This window comes from Physeter macrocephalus, chromosome 9 (genome assembly GCF_002837175.3).
Source record: "Physeter macrocephalus isolate SW-GA chromosome 9, ASM283717v5, whole genome shotgun sequence".
Lineage (NCBI taxonomy): Eukaryota > Metazoa > Chordata > Mammalia > Artiodactyla > Physeteridae > Physeter > Physeter macrocephalus.
In genome coordinates, this window is record NC_041222.1 from 27,347,670 (window position 1) to 27,367,175 (window position 19,506).

General features: G+C 42.3%; 1 protein-coding gene across 2 annotated transcripts in view; it reads left to right on the plus strand.

Annotated features, from left to right (window-relative positions):
* The first annotated feature begins 14,463 nt into the window (after positions 1-14,463).
* Positions 14,464-19,506, plus strand: part of FBXO10 (F-box protein 10) — a 77,842-nt gene continuing 72,799 nt past the window's right edge. The window contains exons 1-2 of one of the 2 annotated variants that reach the window (XM_055087091.1): positions 14,464-14,531; positions 17,628-17,720. The gene's annotated coding sequence lies outside the window, so the exon portion shown is untranslated. The remainder of the gene's footprint in view (positions 14,532-17,627; positions 17,721-19,506) is intronic. The other variant, XM_055087092.1, reaches the window with a different exon arrangement.

A 19,506-nucleotide genomic window follows, 5' to 3' on the forward strand; every position in this document is an offset into this window, starting at 1 on the left:
GAACCCGCGTCCCCTGCATCGGCAGGTGGACTCCCAACCACTGCGCCACCAGGGAAGCCCAAAAACGTTATATTTTTAAGTCAGGTAGTTCTCCAAGTTTGTTGGGAGAAGGGGAAAGTCCTTAACCTTCTTCCCAGGTACAACTACATTCACTTTTTAGCTAATTATATTGAGTTTACCTTCTTGTCCCTAAATAACACGATTATGTTGTTACTTTATGATTTTTCTGTTTTAGACATTGCCTACTGACTTCTCCATGCATGTAAGGATTTGTGTCTCTTCCCTCTCCTTACCTCCATCTCTCATGCATGTCATTTCTACTTCCTTCCAGTGTACTTATTAGTGTTGATTTTGATTAGATTGATTTCATTAGGACTCCAAATGCTCTTTGTTGTTTTCTTTTCCTGTACATCTTTTTGATTTTCCTAGGCTTAGTTTTCTGTGAACTTATCACACTAAATCAGCTAAACTTTTTGCCATTTATCTAAATTGCTGATAGTCTTCTATGCCTGATACGTGGCTGTATTCTTGGGTCTCCCTTCAGCATCATCCTGGGAATTCCTTTTCCTCCTTCTTCCGTGTTGGGTCTCTTGTTTTCCGTATCTCGTGTCCAGTGTGTGTCTGTTCACTGAGTCTCTATACTGAGTACAGTACCCGTACCCATAACTGCCTGGTATTTCAGAATCCAGAGAACTCTCTATTTTACCCTTTTCAGAAAATAAAATTCTAATTTGGGGAGGGAGTTGGGGAAGAGAGGCTACTTAACTGTAGAGTTGCAGAGAGCATCCAACTACCTTCAACCAATTGTTTTTTTTTTAGTGTGTACGCCTTTGTACCCTACTTCCAAAGGTACAGGAAACCACCAGTTCCTGAACCTTTTAGGAATTCTTTGGTGTAAATTGGGTGTTGTTTGTTTTGCTTTTCCTATTGCTGACTCAGAATTCGGTTTTCTACCAGGTTATTTACTACTTGTCCACCTGCTTTCCAGCTTCTTACTTTGTTGCTATTGTCTCCTCTCCTCCTTTTCCATCCTTTCAGGTTTATACCTAAACAGTCTTTTCTTTTTTTTTTTTTTTTTTTTTTTCGGTACGCGGGCCTCTCACTGTTGCAGCCTCTCCCATTGCGGAGCACAGGCTCCGGACGCGCAGGCCCAGCGGCCATGGCTCAAGGGCCCAGCCGCTCCGCGGCATGTGGGATCTTCCCGGACTGGGGCACGAACCCGTGTCCCCTGCATCGGCAGGCAGATTCTCAACCACTGCGCCACCAGAGAAGCCCCTAAATAGTCTTTAAACAAACATCTTAAAAATCTTTGATGTTGTTTCATGGAATTTCCGGAGGGAGTGGAAGTAGTAGCAGGTGCTCAATCCACCATCTTTGCCCAGACAGCATGTATTTTAACCCTGTGATGCTGTGTTTCATGTTGGTAATTTATATCCATCCCTGACTTAAAGGGGTGCAGTATATAGTACTGTGATCATAAACACCTTATTTTGAGTCCTGGCTGCAACGCTTATGAGATGGATGACTTGTAGCAACTGAATGTATCTCATTTTCTTCATCTGTAAAATTAGCATAATAGAAACATCTGTCTACTTCAGTGTGTTGTAAGGATGAAATGAGAGAATGCAAGTAGAGCACACTGCTGACGTTTGGTAAACACTAGTTGTTATTAATGGTTCGTCCTTGGTATAAGGTGTTTATAAGTGATTTGTGCTGGCATTCACTCCACTAATAGATTTCATTCATGTTTCCAGATGCTATGAGATAGCATGCTTATCCTCTAATTATATACAAACTTCAAAATTACTGAACACTTAAAATTCATTACCTAAAAACAGCCTTAATCTATCAGTGTTAATGCCATTTTACAGATGGGGAGTTTGAGACTGGAAGTTTCAGTGGCTAATAAATAGCAGCTGGCCAAGGTTTAGGGCCTTTTAATGTTTATTTATTGTACCCTGTCCTTTAGTGCTTTTCTTTGTGGGGGGTGGTGATTGTTACCCTGGTTCCAGCACATGTTCAAGTTACAATAAGAGAAAATGTGATGGTGCAGTTTTTTACAGCTGACTTTTAAAAATTCAGGCCATAAACTCCACTGGGGGTGTCTAATACTTGTAATTAACTGTTCTGAAATAGTAATTAGAAAACAGAAGTAGGAATTTTGCTCCTAAATTAGGCTAGTGTTCTTCTGCTACCAGTGCATTTCATTTTCAAACTGCTTTATCATTGCTCTTTGTAGTTCTGTGAAGTGAGTTAGCATTTCAATTACAGTGTGTTCCATAGTTTGTAGGTGGGTAAACTTGGGCCTAGATTTGGAATGAAAAACAAGTGAGGAATCAACTTCTCTTTCTCTTCCCCCTACTTTGCTTGAGCTGAGTGTCTCTCTACCTATAAGATCCAAGCACCAGAGAGTGTTGTAGATAGTATCAAAAGGAAATCGGCCAGACATTTTACTCTGTTTTGCTATGACTTGATCACTGGATAAATTCTGCTTGTAGGTCATCAAAGAAGCCACTAAAGCAGAAATTGGAGAGCTTTCTGTTCACAGTCATATGGTAAATACTTTAGGCTTTGTGAGCTCTGTGGTCCCTGTCAACTGTTCAGCTGCAGTGTGAAAACAGCCTTAGACAATATGTAAGCCAATGAGCATGGCTGTGTTCAAATAAAACTATGCAAAATTGTGGCATGCTGGATTTGGCTTATAGGACACCTGCTCTGAAGTGAAGGGCAGAATTTGGCAAAGTGTGAAATGGCCTCCAACATTACAGAACTGTTTTATTATTTTAAAGGTGAGACATTTGTTCTGTTGCAAATTTTATAGGGAAAATGATTTCACATAGGGTCTGGCTTTTTTTTTTTTTTTTTTTTTTTTTTTGCGGTACGCGGGCCTCTCACTGTTGTGGCCTCTCCCGCTGCGGGGCATAGGCTCTGGACGCCCGGGCTCAGCGGTCATGGCTCACGGGCCCAGCTGCTCCGCGGCATGTGGGATCTTCCCGGACCGGGGCATGAACCCGTGTCCCCTGCATCGGCAGGCATACTCTCAACCACTGCGCCACCAGGGAAGCCGGGGTCTGGCTTTTTAAAGTCCCAGAGATTAATAATTCATTGATCGGTTACTGAGTTTCTATTATATGCCATGCTCTTGTGCCAGAAGCTGGGAATGGACAGTCATGGGACAGCCGTTTGGGTCTATAATTCATCGTAGGATTCCATACAAGTGGACGTCTGGAGGACCTCACCTTGCTGGAGGTTTAGACTTGAAGGATTAACTGTGGTTGTCTATGGGAAAAGGTTAGAGAAGGGAGAGCCAGGCAGGAATCATATTGATTAAGGTGTTCAAATCATATTGATCAAGGAGAGTTCAAAATTGCTTACTTAAACCTAGATGCAATGTAGGGACTAGGTTTGAAGGGGAGATCAAGGAGGATGAATGAGCTGACCAGTATTGATTCAGATAAATGTAGTGTAGGGGAAAGAAGGAATTCAGGGAAGGCTCTGGAGGTGTAGAGATTATTTCTGGACGGACCCAGTGTAATCACAAGCGTCTTATGAGAGGGAGAAAGAAGGTGCAGAGTCAGAGAAGATATTACAACAGAAGCAGAGGTGGGAATGATGTGGCCACAAGCCAAGGAATGTGGACAGCCTCTGTGTTCCAGAAGCTGGGAAGGGTGAGGCACAGATTCTCCCCTAGAGCCTCCGGAAGGGCCACAGTTCTGCTGACACCTTAACTTTAACCCCTTAAGACCTGTTTCAAACTTCTGACCTCCACAACTGTAAGATAATTTGTGTTGTTTTAAACCACTAAGTTTGAATAGTTTATTAGAGCAGCAATAGCAAACTAGTACATTTATAGCACTCCTTCCTCCATCTCCTGTTATCATGACCTCATCCTCTTCATATCTAGGGTAAATCCCTTACCTGTTCTACCATCTTTTGCAAACTTTATTATTCACTGACTATGTGATCATTCTTGAAATACTTTCTGGTCCTGGATTATCTTCTCTTTATAAACTTCCAGCCCATTAAAGACCATGGCTTTAATTACCATCTATTTAGAAGAAACTCCCAATGTTTATTTCCAGTTGAAATGTTGGCCATGTTTGGATATCCATATGCTCACTCAGCATCTCCATCTCACCGATATTTTCAGCTTAGCAGGTCCAAAACTGAACCCATTATTTTCACTTGAAACTTGTTGCCTAATTCAGTAAATGGTACCATCAACACAGCTGCTTAAACCAGAAATCAGGGAGTCTTCCTTGAATCCTTAATTACATCTCCAAGGTCCCTCTTGCCATCTAAGCTGCGTATTAAGACTTAGGTTTGGAGATTAGGACATAGACATTTTGGGTGGGGGCATTCTGCCTACCACGTGTAATAAAGGTTTAGACTTGGTGGGGAAAAGTTGAAAGAGTTTCCTTCTGCCCAGATCTGCTTTCTCTGGAAAGACATTTGCTGACCTCAGTCCTCCTTAGTCTTAGTCACTCAATCCCACAGCCATAACCTAGATTTAATTTCCTTCCTCCAATACAAATAACTTAGCCCCACCAGACTCTATCATGGATGTATTCACCCTACCACCTAGTTTCTGTGCTTCACTGCCCTCATGCCTCAACTTATACTCTATTAGCCATCATTGTAATCATTCTTGCATACGCCTTCAACTCTCTTCCCTCCCCCTAGCTTCATTGTACTTTTCTGGCAAAACCCCACCTTGGTTAAATCCAGCTCTTTGCCTGCTCTGTGTAGCGTAAAGTGTCTGGAAAGAAACATCCTGACAGGTTCTACCTGGAAAATAATGACTGCTGAACCTCAGTTGGGTCCTGCAGGACCACTATGTTTCCTTAGTTCATTCTTCTCCACTAGATAAACATTTCATACCTTCTCAAACCTCCAGGATCTCCCCTCATCTTCAAGCTCAGGTGATGATGTTGCTTCTTCTTTCCCTGAGAAAATAGAGGCATCCAGAGGAAAGCTTCCATAAACTTAACCCTTGATAACCCTCCCACCAGCATTTGTACCCTCCCTCCTGTTAGGAAAGTCTGCTCCTATTTAAGGCCAGACCCATCCCACATGCACACAATCAGTCCCACCCGCATCAACTACCCAAGGATCATGATCCAGCAGTTCTCCCTCACTTTTCTTTCTTTATTGGATCATTCCCAATAGTATGCAAAAGGACTGTGATTTCTTCTATTTTAAAAAGAATTTTTTTTTAAAGCCCTGTTGCCAGTCTGTTCCCTGGAGCAGATGCTGAGATTTTGTGCAGGAGGTTTTGGGGGGAATATTTTTGGGAAAAACACTTTAGAGTGCAAGTGAAACAATTCTGGGCAGAAGTTGAACTGTGGTGCAGCTGCAAATACGGACATCTAGGACTGTCCCAGTTTTAGCACTGAAACCTCTCAGTCCTGGGCAAGCCAGAATGTTTGGTCGCCCTAGTTGCAAAAGCAGCTTTAGTCAGTCCCACAGGTAACTGATGCTGGGATGGCCCTTCAGAGAAGTCCTGAACAAGGCAAGAGGGCAGGGCCTTTGGACCCTTGCATCAACTAGCCGTTGCATGGGGGCTGGTGGGCGGGTGTATTTCAGTGGAGGCAGCTTCCTTCAGCTGACCTGAGGGGGATGCAGCTGTGAGGTGTCAGCAGCTAACACTCCTAGCCGCTGGGGGAATGAGCTTCTTCGTCCCAAAGTTGAGATCTGGGTGGTTCAGCACAGCATCTACCATAGTCCTCTTGAATCCTCAGCCCTCTCCATCTACCATCCCATTTCTGTGCTCTCAGTTAAATGCCTCAATAAGGTGGTTTTTATTTTCATTCCTTCCTCTCATTGTCTCCTGAACCCACTCCAGTTAGGTCTGCATCCCCACGAATCTTCTGAAACTGCTCTTGTCAAGGTTAACACTGACCTGTCTTACCCTGTCAGCAGCATTTAACACACTAACTCTTAACTGTTTTAACCACCTTGTGGGCCTTCTTAATTTCCCTCTGATCCACCCTTCCTCAGATTCTTCTGCTGGTTCTTCATCTATAACCTCTGAAACTTGCAGTGCCCCAGGCTTTACTCCTCAGACCTCTTTATTTACAGTATAGATTCTGCACTGACTCTTGGTGATCTCACCTGATCTCTTGGCTTTACTCCTCAGACCTCTTTATTTACAGTATAGATTCTGCACTGACTCATGGTGATTTCACCTGATCTCTTGGCTTTACATGCCATTTATGGGCTGAGAACTCTAAAATTTATATCTCCAGCCTACACGTCTCCACTTAATTCCAAACTTGTCCAATAAAAAACTCCCAGTCTTCCCCTTTCATGAAACCTAACTCCTCTCTCAGTCACAGGAGATGATAATTCTGTCTTTCCAGTTGCATAAACTAAAACCCTGAGTGTCAGCCTTGACTCCTCTCTTTCATGTCGCACACCAATCCTTCAGAAAACCCTGCTGGCCCTTGAGTTAGAATCAAAATCTCACCTCTTCTCACCAACTTCATTGCCATCACCCTGGTCCAATCCACCATCATCACTTTTCTGAATTATTTTAACAGCCTCCTAACTAGACTCTCTGCTTCCACCCTTGCCCCTCTGCAGTCTCTCCTCAACACAGCAATCCAATGGTTCTCTGAAAATTTAAGCCAGAAAATGTCACTACAGCTGAAAAACCTTCAGTGGCTTCCTGTCTTATTCAGAGTAAAAGCCAAAGTGCTTCTGGTTGCCCACAAAGTTCTGTACAGTCTGGTCCTCATTACTTCTCTGATCTTATCTTTTATGATTCTCCTCTCCCTCACTGCACTCTGGCCATACTGGCCTCCTTGCTTCCTCAAACAAACGAGACATGCTACTGCCTTAGGGTCTTTGCACTGGCTGTCTCCTTTGCCTAGGATGCTCTGTTCCTTTAGATTTCCAAGTGCCTCAGTCCCTCTCCTTGGGTCTCCGCTTAAATGGCAATTTTCCATTGAGGCCTTTACCAACTCCTTTAAAGGTTATAAGATGTTTCAATTTGTGAAAACCCAGCAAGTTGTAGACTTAGGATATTTGCATTTTTCTATAGTTACATTATATTTCAACATTTTTTTTTATTACAAGCTCTTCGGCACTCTATACCCCTCTTCTTTATTTTTCTTCCTGGCACTTAATTTAATATATTTTTTCCTTATTTATTTTGTTAATTGTCTCCTTTCGCTAAATATATGCTTGATGAGGACAGAGGTTTTATCTTACTATGTTCACTGTAGTATCCCAGTACCTAGAAGAGTGCCTGGCACCTAGTAGGCACTCAGTATTCATTGAATAATAGAATGGAAGTAGAGTGGAGAAGTTTTTTTAACTAGTTGTGGGAAGTGTGAGAGTGAGCTAACTAGAAAAAGGTCAGATGGTATTAGAACCCCAGTTAAGATAGGTGATCATGAATTTGCAGTGCTTGGATGTGGGCTTTTTCTCTAGCACTGCTCTGCTGCCTAAGCTCAGAGAAGGTGGAGGGTTGGATTCTTCGGGGGGTGGGGCTTGCCACGTGGATAAGGTGATCTGACAGGGTCAGGGAGTGACTGAAATAATGCACAAAGCATCTAAGCTTGGATAAGGAGGAGAAAGCAGGAGGGAGCTGATGGCCAGGAAGAAAACAGAAGGGTCAGTCCTGCTAAGGGCAGCTGTAGGAGTGGGAAGTAGCCCTGAAGACCTGTTATGCCCAAAATACCTTTCCTTCACTTTCATTGGAGAGAAAAGTTCCTATCCTGAAAAACAGAATCCATCCATTTTGTTTTCCGAAGAGAGATGTAACCTCTAACTTGTGGCCTTTCAGGCTGTTAGCACAAGATCAGTTTGTTGGTTTCACAGCTAAGCATATATGGAGTAATCTGACAAGGACCACATCTAACCTACTACCACAATTTACCCTCCCCCAAGTTATATGTTTATTTAGGAGGAAAGAAAGTAGCTAAGTGCAGATATGTTCGTGATACCAAGAGACTGAAGACTAATTTTTATGGGACAATGCGAAACATAATGAAGACTACTGCTGGGTGTGATACGTATGGCAGTGGGAGGTTATATGATGCTTTTCTTCCCCAAATTCCAATTGCATTGTCTCTGATTATTTGAGCTGATAGAAGGGAAGCTTAAAATAATAAAGATATTGCAAAAAAAGTTTTTAGAAATGTGGTAGATAAAGAGTTAAAGCCAGGAGATGATCAAATAAATTGCTCATCTTAACATCATTAGTAAAATTCAGCATTTATATGTTTTCAGTGTACTTTTGAGTAAAATTTAATAAGCTTACTATTGAATCTTTACATCAATTGTAGAATTTCATACTCAATTTTTGTAATATCCATTGTTTTCATTGGTCACAAGCATATGAGACAAATGACAAGGATTCTTTACTGAACATAAAAGTGTAAGTAAAATCTCAAACGTATTAAATCAAAAAAAAATCATTCTTAGTAAAATACTTTTGTTAGCTTAGTGAAACAATGCTTTTAAAGAAGTTGAAGAGAAAGGCATTTAGTTTAACATCTACTTTTCCCTCTTTAACCTAACCCTGCCTGTTAGCAAGCTTTCTACTACTGTTTAGAAATTCATCACCATAGGGCTCCCCTGGTGGCACAGTGGTTAAGAATCCGCCTGCCAACGCAGGGATCACAGGTTCGAGCCCTGGTCCGGGAAGATCCCACATGCCGTGGAGCAACTAAGCCCGTGCGCCACAACTACTGAGCCTGCGCTCTAGAGCCCGCGAGCCACAACTACTGAGCCCGTGTGCCACAATTACTGAAGCTCGCGCGCCTAGAGCCCATGCTCCCAACAAGAGAAGCCACTGCAATGAGAAGCCTGCGCACAGTAATGAAGAGTAGCCCCCGCTCACCGCAACTAGAGAAAAGCCTGCCTGCAGCAACAAAGACCCAACGCAGCCAAAAATAAAATAAATAAAATAAAATAAATTAATAAAAAAAAAGTTCATCACCATAAAAAGAATTTGTATTTTTTACATTGTTGTTCCCTACGTTGCAAGGAGCTTATTTATTCCTGATCTGACAGAAAGCACTTAATTTTTTTCAGCCTATTTTCTTAAGTGTATTGAACTTAGATCACTCTTAATTATCTCACCTTCCTTGAGTTTACACAGAATAGCAGAGGAAGAACTGGGGGGAGCCTAGAAACTGCTAGATACTATAGACTCAGACTATCACTTATTTCCTTCTTCCCAATTCCATGTGTAAATAAGATGGTAAAATAGCATATTTTTAATACTTGTTTCTTGGTAGGAAAAGGACTTAAATATGTCTTCATGTTTATGGGTAACTGATGTTCTTTTCACACAAAATTTAAAGAGTAAATGGGTGCTAGGTGTCATGTACTTGGGAATTAAAGAATGCATACTAGGGACAGTTGGGAGCATTTTCATGCACAGATACCTGCCAAAGGAGAAGTTCAAGTATAATAGGGAAAAGAACACTGGCAGTGTCAGGCATCATGTGCAGAGGGCTTTTCCAAAATAAGCTGCAAACCACACAAGAAGCTTTTAAACAAAGACCTACTGAATCAGAATTGCTATGGATGGAGCACAGGACTCTATTTTGTGAAGCATCCAGGTGACTTAATTGGCCCAGGATCTGCTTTGGGTAACCAGACCTTAAATTAAGGTCTTTTCAAATTCTGAAATTCTGGACTGGTTTAGGAATAAGATCAAGCAAAATTAAAGATGAAAGCAGTTTTTTAGGTTGCATCAGTAAAATTACAACACTAAGGTCTCCGGGTCTAACAGATGCCTAAGGAGTAGCCCCCTTGGCAGAGTAGAGTTTGGCACAGTACCGAAGGTGTCTGGAAACCATGCTGCTAGAGAGATTGAAAGAATTAGAGGTGGTTAGCCTTGAAAAGACCTGTAGTAGGAGTTTGAGAGCTGTTTTTTAAAAACTAAAAGGGTTGTTATGTAAAAGAAAGTAATGGTCCCAGAAGGCACAATAGGATAAAGGTTTGGAAGCCAAGAGGGAAGATTCCTTCTTGAACTCACTAACAACTACTGTGACCAAGATGAGCTGGGTCACAGAAGGGGCACTTCTTCACTGGAAATGTGTAAGAAGCTGAACATGGATACCCTACAGCAGGGAAGGGATTGCCACTGTGAGGGAAAAGTTTTTGTCATTGTCTTTTCCTCTTGAATACAAGGATTATCCCACATTTTTCTGCCCCACATAATATCTTTACAAAGAAGTGGCTGAATTGAAGGCGGAAAGATTGGCTTTCGGACGCTACCTGTTGTCCAGGCCTCCAAAAAAATATTCCCAGTCTACCTGGTGGAGGTGTTCACAATCACAGATATTTATTTAGTGACTACAGAGGACCAGGCACTGTGGTAGATGAGGGATACAGAAGAGAAGAATGCGGTCATTGTACCAATCCTTAAGAGGCTTACAAAATAGCAGGGGAGTCGCACATTTACCTAAGTTCATCAATAATTATGTCATTATATAAACTGCTAGGAGAGTGAAGTAAAGGTAGCTGTGAGAACATGGAATAAAGGAACCTGGCCTGTTGGGTTGGGGAAGAAGCAGGGAGGGCTCCCTGAGGAAGTGACGAAGTAAGATTTGGATGAATGGCGGGGGGAGTGGGCTTTGAAAAAGTGTTAAAGCATATATGTTTAAGGAAGAAGAAGGCAAGTGTGACTTAAGTGTGTTGTGCACAGAAGAACAAGAAGAACTTCAGTTCTTTCAGGAACTCCTGTTATTGTGTTTTCATACTTCAGTCTTAAGAAAGAGATCCCATGCTGACATCTGCTGGCTAGTATATATACAACTCCAAAATATACTACACAACAAAGCCTTAGTAACCTTATTTTTTAAGGGCTACAATAATAAATTAGAAATAAAGTACCAGGTCTCTTCCCTACTCTATTATAGATGTCACCCAGGAGACCATGAACAGTTGCTACTTCTGTGCACTCAGTTTTACAGCTATGCTTATGTGGTGTCATTTGCCTGCTTTTGTGCAAGTTCACGAAAACATAGAAATCACATGTATAAAAGTTGAACAGACTTGTTACTGAGAGGTAAAAACATTACACAATCACTTATACACTTTGTCTTTTAAACACGGTATCTTATGAAATATTTTCAGAGTTATAAAAGGTTCTTAAATTGTTTTCTTCAGAAACACACAGCTGGCTTTAGTCCAATAAGCATTCTGCTAAGGCTGAAGATCTGCTTTAAGCATGTCTGATTATTTTCAGCTTTTTCTCAGTCACATTAGTAGTAGTATTTTCATTTTCCATTTTATGCCTATAACGGACAAAAATACAAAAAAATTCAATATTACATAAACTGTACAGTGATACTGCTACATCTGAAACTGAATGTTCCACTGGCAGCTGCCTCACCATACAATTGCTTGAAATATTCATTAATCAGCTGACATTAAAAGATAAATTTGGTGAACAAAGGGTGATTTAGAGACATCGATATGTAATGTAGAAAATGTGGGTTGTTGGAGAATACAGATTTATGTTAGGAAGGAACACTAGAATTAGTTCAAAGTCCTCAGCTCTGCTATTAGTTATGTGACTATATGAGTCAGATTTTTAACTTGTAAACACCAAAATCCAGTTTTAATAGATTTAAGGAGAAAAGTAATTCATTAAAAGGATTATAGGTAGTTTAGCATCACCAGGAGGCCTGGAGACTAGGCAACTGGAATATCACCCTTTGTCACCTGGTCACTCCACACAACTGGTGCAGTAAGGACACCATCTCTGCTGAAGATTAGATGCCACTACTTATTACCAAGGCCACAGTTCCCTGGACTATGATAGCAGCCAGTATTGCTCAAAGAACTTCATCTTGCTGTATTTGTCATGGTCACCAAAGAGAATTACTCCAAGATACAACTTTGCTGTGTCTCTGGCTCCCAATTCAAAGTCCGAGGAATATTTAATTTGTAGTGTCAGGGTCACGTGGAGAAGTAGAGAAAAAAAAATCAATTTCAGCTTCTATAGTGAAAGGCACGCTCTGATTCCCAACAAGCTCTCATAAGATGGGGAATTCCCAAATGTGGGAAGGGCGTTCAGGTACTGGGCAGCCAAAAACGAATGACAGATGTCTACTATGTTGACCCTGGGCAAATCACTCTGAGCCTCCCTTTTCCATAAAACAAGGTAAGTAAAGTTCACATGGCTGAGGAGATGCTGTATGTGTACTTACTCATTTTATAATAAATACCAACTATGTATCAGAATGCAAAGATGAGCAGGTCCTCTCCAGTCTAATGGAGGAGAGAAATCAGTAGACGTCAAGTGGTAGGATAGAGGCAAGCACAGGTGAGATGAGGGCAGAAAGAAGAGGGGACTCAACTGTGGTTTACAAATGACGTTCTTATAGTTAAGTACTTATATTTAAAAACATTTTCTATGTGACAAGTGATGTTTGCACCGCTAATGAGAAAGATAGACAGCATGCTCTTATAGAAAGCGGCTGTTGTACTCCCTTGAAAGGCTTAGCTGTTTTATAGAAATGCCAAAACAATAATGTTGGCTGACACAAATCCGGAAACTCGGCTTTTGATTGCTTTTTGACAGACATCTAGACTACCAGTTTCATACAATGGGACACTCTTCAAAGGATTAAACATGTTATAGCTTTGCCAGTCATACATAATGAGATTAAATCATCATGCTCATTGTAGCGTGAACCTCACCTGTTCTGATCTGATCTGACCTAAGTCAGAGTGGTCTACTATTTGTATCTAGCTACTGTGTGTACAGCTTTGTCTTTGCTTAAAATAAATTGTTGGCCTTAGGGTGTGTGTTTCTTTGTGTTTTTTTCTATTTATAAAAGAGAAGCTGCATAGTAACTTGGGCCTCACCTCAGTTTAGTAATAATACTAAATTCATCATATGGTAATAATAGATGTAATATATTTTTATAGAATACATTCTGTAGAACTAAGGACTGAGATAGGTCAATGGGATCACAGAGATCAGCTGTTACAAACCTCAATCTGGTGCAATGATTTCTTTTTCACAGCAGTCTTAAGTTAGATTTCTGAGGCTTACATTCTCTTCTAAAATCCAGGTCTGTATCCAAATGTGTTTTGATCTCTTCATTTGGATGGCACACAGGCATTTAAAATTTAACTAGTGAAACATTGAGTTCTTGATCTTCCACCTTCCTCCCCAATATGTTCCCCTTACAATAGTTCACTAAATAGCACTTTCATGGGCCCAGTCAGGTTAAGCTAGAACACTGGGGAATCCCCTTAATTTAACACATCAAGCCAGATTGACTACCTCAAAAAAATATCTCAAATCTATTTCTCTCCATCTTCACTACCATCACTACCATTACTCCAGTCCAAGTCTTAACCAATCTCCTTGTTTCCACTCTTTCTTCTGTCTATTCTCCACATAGTAGCTGGCATACTTTTTTTTTCCAATTTTTTTTCGAAATATCATACTTTAAAAAGAAAAAAAGTGTCAAATCACTTGACAAATCACACCCTCCACCCTTTCAATGGCTTCCTTTTATATAAAATTTGAAAATCCTTATTGTGACCTAAATGTTGCATGATCTGGTCCCTACCTGCCTTTAATTTCACTTACACTGTTCTCTGTCAACACAATAAGCTTCAGACAAACTGGACATCTTCCATTTACCCAAAGAGCAATCTTCTTTCCTCTGCCCTACCCCACCCAACAGCTTTCACACAGGCTTTCCCTGCCTCTCTTCCAGCTGGCTAACTCCTTACCTTTCTCTGAAAGGTCTTCCCTGACCACCCTCCCTTGCCCCCTAGTTTTAAACCTGAGTTCCTTCAATGCACTTACCACAAGTTAAAATACATATTTATTTAAGTGCTATCTGATTAATGTCTACCTTCTCCAATCAAAAATTGAGGACAGAAACCATATCAGCTTTGTTCACCTCTGTGCCCATAATAATAACAGCAGCAACAACAACACTTAGGTAACATTTACTATGTGGCAGGTATTGTGCTATACATAAAATTATTTAATATATACTCCCAGCATATTGTTTGGACCATAGCCAGCGGTCAGTTTGTTGAATGCATGAACCCAGCCCCTATGTGCACCCCTACAAAGCTGCTCACTACCTCCTGGAACATCCCATTACACTGATAGATAACTGGTGATTGGAAGAATCTTCTTTATATCGACCCCAGCTGCCTCCCTGCAATTTCCACCCAGTGATTCTATTTCTGCCCCTATGGGGCCACGCAGTACAAGCCTTAATTGTCCTTCCGCAAACTCGACTTCGCAGCATCTGAAGACTCATCCTCCCCGGCTAGCATCTCCCTTCCTGACCCTCCCTGCGCAGACTCCGCAGGGCTCCTTTCCGCCGCGGTGGTCCGGAAGCCCAGCCCTGCAGCGCGACCGTCGCTCCCGGCATCCCCCGCCCTGCGCGTCACGTGACAGCGCCGCCTCGCAACGGCCCAGCAAATACCGCCCCTGGGCGGGGCTCAAGGCGTGACCGGCAGCCCGTGACCGTGCGCCGGCGTCTTCGCTGTGGCTCCGACGCCAGCGGCCGGCGCTTCTGTGGGTGAGTGTTCCGGACAGCTCCCGGCGAGGTGAGGGGGGACAGCCCGCGGAGGCTGCAGGCAAAGTGGTTCTGCTTGCGCCCCCGGGATGCCCCAGCCCCGGAGCGGGGAGCGGCCTGGGGGAGGGGGCTCGGGCGGCCGGGGGCTGCCTTCCGGGGACCTGGGGCGCTTTGCGAGGGGCGCGGCCGAGGAGGCCTGGCTCGGTCCTGCCGGAGGCTGATCACCTGACCCCGGCGGGACCGGGAAGGGTGCCCTCAGGCCGTCCTGGGCCCCGCGCTCCCGCACTCTGCTGGCACCTGGAGGCTCAGCTGCGCCGGAGAACAGCTGTGCCTTGGTTTCCCCTCCTGTGAAACGACCGGGCCGGGAAGGTGGATCTCTGCGGTTGCCTTCAACCTTGAGGTTTCGCGAGTGTGTTAGTGAAAGTGGAAGAGAAAGAAGCAGACTCGAGATGGGAAGAACCCTCACCTAGGAAAGCAGGAGCGAGTGTTTGAGGCCGGGCACCTTTTAAGTGTCTTTTGTATTTTGTGCAAATCGCAAGCCTCTCTCGAGGCTCGGTTTCTCCATTTTTAAAGTGAAGGTGATAACCCCTGACCTCCCTTGCTCACAGGACTACAGTGAAGAACAGATGGAAAAGCCATTTGAAGAGCCAGAACTCAGGAGTCAGTTACACCTGGGTTCAGATCCTAGTTTTGCCACTTACTGTGCGTTCTCGAGCCAGATAGAACCCTCATCTGTTAAAAGAAGATAATAACCTTAACAGCTCATGAGATGGTTGTGAGGATTGAGTGTAATAGGACTTAGCACAGTGTCCGGCAGAGAAATGCTCAGTATTTAGTGCTGTTAGTACAAGTATTAAATTAATAAGCTAGAGAGACATTCACGTGAGGGATGTTTAGAATAATCACACATCTGTTTCTGTATATTTAGTCCTAAAAAGAGTGCTGTTTTGATTTCCTAAGAAAGGGGCCAAGTGGAACCCTTTCCCCTTTTTTCTGTCTGGGCCCCCTTTGCCTTCTCATTTACAGTTGGCATGTGAACCCGTTGTTTCTACCAAATGAGTCAGGCAGGATGGGAACATTACTGGAGCAGACGGGTATCAGATTCCCTCTGAGGGGAAAGAAAAGTGCCAGGCATGTGCTGCCACCAAAAAAAGCACAATACAGTGATTGACTGTCAGAGCTGGAAGATGCCTGAAAAACCATCTGATCCAGCTGTCTCCTTAGGCAAATGGAGAAACTGGACCCAGAATTGAGGACAGGACTTTGATTTTCTCAGGACCCAACAGAATGTTGGCACTGGGTGGTGGAAAGAACACACACTGTTTACCAGACGCTTTGCTTTCCGTGAGTTCTAGCCTGATTCTTCATTTATTCAACAGGTATTTATGGAGCACTTTGTGCTTGTATACCTGCTAGGAGCTGGAGAGTAAATACACATACACACATTCCTCTGCTGGTTTTTGGTACAATTTAAAATAATAAGTTCCAGCTCCCAGTGAGCCTTCTTCATAGCAGCTGGCCCCAAGGGACAGAGAAGCACACAGAGAGGCCTGAATTGTTTCATGATCAGTCACAGCAGTCCCAAAGCCCTTGTTGAAGCCTGGTGAGATTTTAGAGACTGGAGAAAATGCTGCTTTGTCAGGGCTTTTAGTAAAGGATTTCCTCTGGCCTGCAGCGCTTGGATTTCTTTTTCTGATTTTAGGCCTCTTACTGTTTTTAGATTTCTGAAAAGAGCCACCCTCACCACAGTGCCTTCATTTTGGTTTCCATGGTTATCAGATGAATTGTATTTTTATGATAGCACAAGTAGCTGTTAAGTAATACATGGTCAAGAAGTCCCCATTTCCCTATGGGTTTGTTTTCTGGTGGTGGTTCTCTGTTTTTTTTTCAGTTACAGTGCAGTCATACTATTCTTTCCTCCCTCCCCGCCTGTTTCCTTTAACAATCATGCATCAGTGGCAGGGCCAAGAGGAGTGGGAATAAGTAGAAACAGAGATGAAAACACGTATAGACCCTGATTTAGGTATCTCAGAACCTTTGGAGGGATAATCCAAAGGCATTACCACATGCAAGGGGCAAATCAGTGGGGCTCTGATAAAGATGTAGATTGCAAGCCAGCAAGACCTTTCAGAGGTGGGAAGGATCCTGTCCTGGGCAACCAAGAAGACATCACATACTGAGAAGCTTTTCAGGGAAGATGTAAAAGAAACAAGTTCCTTTTACGTATGTCAGTCACATAGTAATAATAGACAGTACAAGAAGCATTTTGTTCTTTCAGTTTGCCTTAATGAATGAACCTTCTCTTAAGTCATCTATCATGGGCTGATGTTTCCTTATTTCTCTCTTTACTCTTTCTGTTAGCTTAGTGATGTATTAGTTTACTACACATACACGTGATATTGTGTACGTGAAGGTAGATAAGCAGAGACTTTTGGTTAAGATTTTGTCTGTTTCATTTTGGATGTTTAACCTGTGTGTCTCATTTCACCAGTTGGGTTCTAAGCAGTCACATATTTCTTTATTTTTCCAAATAACCTCCCAAGTCCCTTAATGCCCTTTTTAGTGAGAATTCCGATGTCTCCCACTTCCAAGCCCCACGGGGGCTCAAACACTCCAAAGAAGTCAGTCAGTCTTCCACTCTCCAGAGGGGAGAGAACTGCAGAGTCTGAGCCGTCCGCCCACATTGTTATTTCTGACACAGCTGTATCATATCCCAGTTGAAGAGCTGCCCTGCACGGTCTAAGGATGTGTGGTCACTGCTGCTCAGTGCCTTTATTGGACCACGTTCCTGCCAGCTTGATCCCATGCTTGACTTCCAAGTTTAGAGCTTTTTCAGTTTATGCTGATGTGGTTAGCCATTCTCCCAAAGCACCGCACTCTGGGCCACATGTGGAGCTTGTCACCAGGCTGGGTTCCTCCAGTCTCTCCTGTTTGGGCGGCACATAGGGCCCTTTCTTACTAGCAGCCTTGGTCAGGGTCACCCCAGATCACCCAATAGATTTCCCTATTTTCAATCCTTTTATCAGGGTTTGGAGGCTGAATCCCTTCTCTGCCTAACCCTAACCCAAGGCTTTTTGGCACATTGCTTCTACTCTCCAGGATTCTGCCTACTGAGGATACTCAGGAATGCTAACCTTTAACCAAGATATCTACTCCAGGACTTCGGGTGCCTACTCACCTCACCTTTCGTAGGTAAGAGGAATCCTCTGGTGACTCTTGGGAAAGCATATATCTGTTCCCAAGAGACTCTGTCCACCTATAGTCCTAAGAGAAGTAGGCATTATGAAAATTTACTTGACGTATATACTGTTAGGGATTTGGGGGTGCAAGTTTTTAATTTATAAATGAAGGATTTTCAGTTCCCTCAACTTGCCTAAGAACCAAAAAATAATCAGTATGTTTATTTCATTGTCTTTGTTTTAAACATTTAAAAATATGAGATAAACAAGAATGCAAGTGAGTAAACCCCCTAAGTGTATAGTTTAACAATTCTAAGGAAAATACACATGTAACTACCGCCTATGTCAAGAAATAGAACATTGCCAGTACTCAGTACCCTTTCCAAATCATAAGCGCTTCCCCAGAAGAAACCACTATTTTGACTTTTGTGATAATCATTTCTATGCTTTTCTTTGTAGTTTTGTCACCTATGTTTGCATTCCCAAACAATACAGTTCATTTTTACTAGTTTTTTATCTTCATACGTATAGAATCATACTGTGTGCGTTTTGTGTTTGCTTCTTTTGCTCAACTTGTTTGTGAGCTGAATCCATGTGTTGACCACACTTATTTTTATCGCTAACAGTGTTTTATGTTATGAATGTCACAATGTAGTTATTCATCCTATAGGTGACACATACTTGGTATTCAGCAACTATAAGCAACACAAGAACAGTGCAGCCAAGAACATCCTTAGACATTTTCTGTTGTGTATGTGAATGAGTTTATATGTGTTGAAGTGGAATTGCTTTGCTAGATAATGCCAAACAGTTTTCTAAGTGATTGTACCAATTTACTTTCCTACCAGCAATATATGAGAGTTCTAGTTGTTTCTTATCCTTGCAAATGACTCGGTATTGTTGGTTCAAATTTTTAAAACCATTCTCATGGGTGTATAATGATATATCTGTGGTTTTAATTTTCTTTCCTTGGTTACTACTGATGAGCACTTTTTTGTTGGTGAATCAGATGGCCTGTTTTGTAAACTGCCTATTAAGTCTTTTCCCTGTTTTTCAGTTTTCTTATTGATTTATCGGAGTTCTTTATAAATTTTGGTTAGTGGTTCCTTGTCAATTATATGTTTTAAAAGTATCTGTTACTCCGTGACTCTCTCTTCATCCTCTTAAATGTTGATATCTTAGACCCTATTCTGTAGAAGCAGGACCTGAAGTGGGGATTCATGCTCAAATGGTATACTGGGAGAAGTGCTCAGGAAGAGAATGAGGGAAGCAGGATGGGAAGAGGAGAGGAAGAGAACTAGTTAAGGTGGCAGTTTTCTGGAGAAGGAACCTCTGTGTGTTGTTATCAGCTGACACTTCTATCTGGGGAATGGATGTGCTAGCCAGTAAAGAGGATCTGGGTGGGACACCAATGGTTTTCTCTATAGTCCATCTGATACATTCCCTTCTATGTTAAATTCACTCCATCCGGATACAACTTCTCCAGGATTCTGGTTGGTCACAATTGCTGGGGAAACTTACAAGAGGAAGGTTAGTGGGACAAACTACAATCCCTGCTGCTGCGGTTAGTCCAGAGATCAAACTAATGCCCATCTTCTTCCACCTCCACCATCCATATTAGTTTCCCCTCCTTTGTCCCTTGAATGTTGGAGAGAACTCAGTGATGAAGCCACCTGGGTCTGGAAGTTTATTTTCTTATGTTATTTTTAACCATAGATTCAACCTTTTTAATGGTTCTAGGACAATTTTTTCAATTTCTTCTTAAGTTAGTTTAGTAATATTTTTCTAGGAATTTGTCT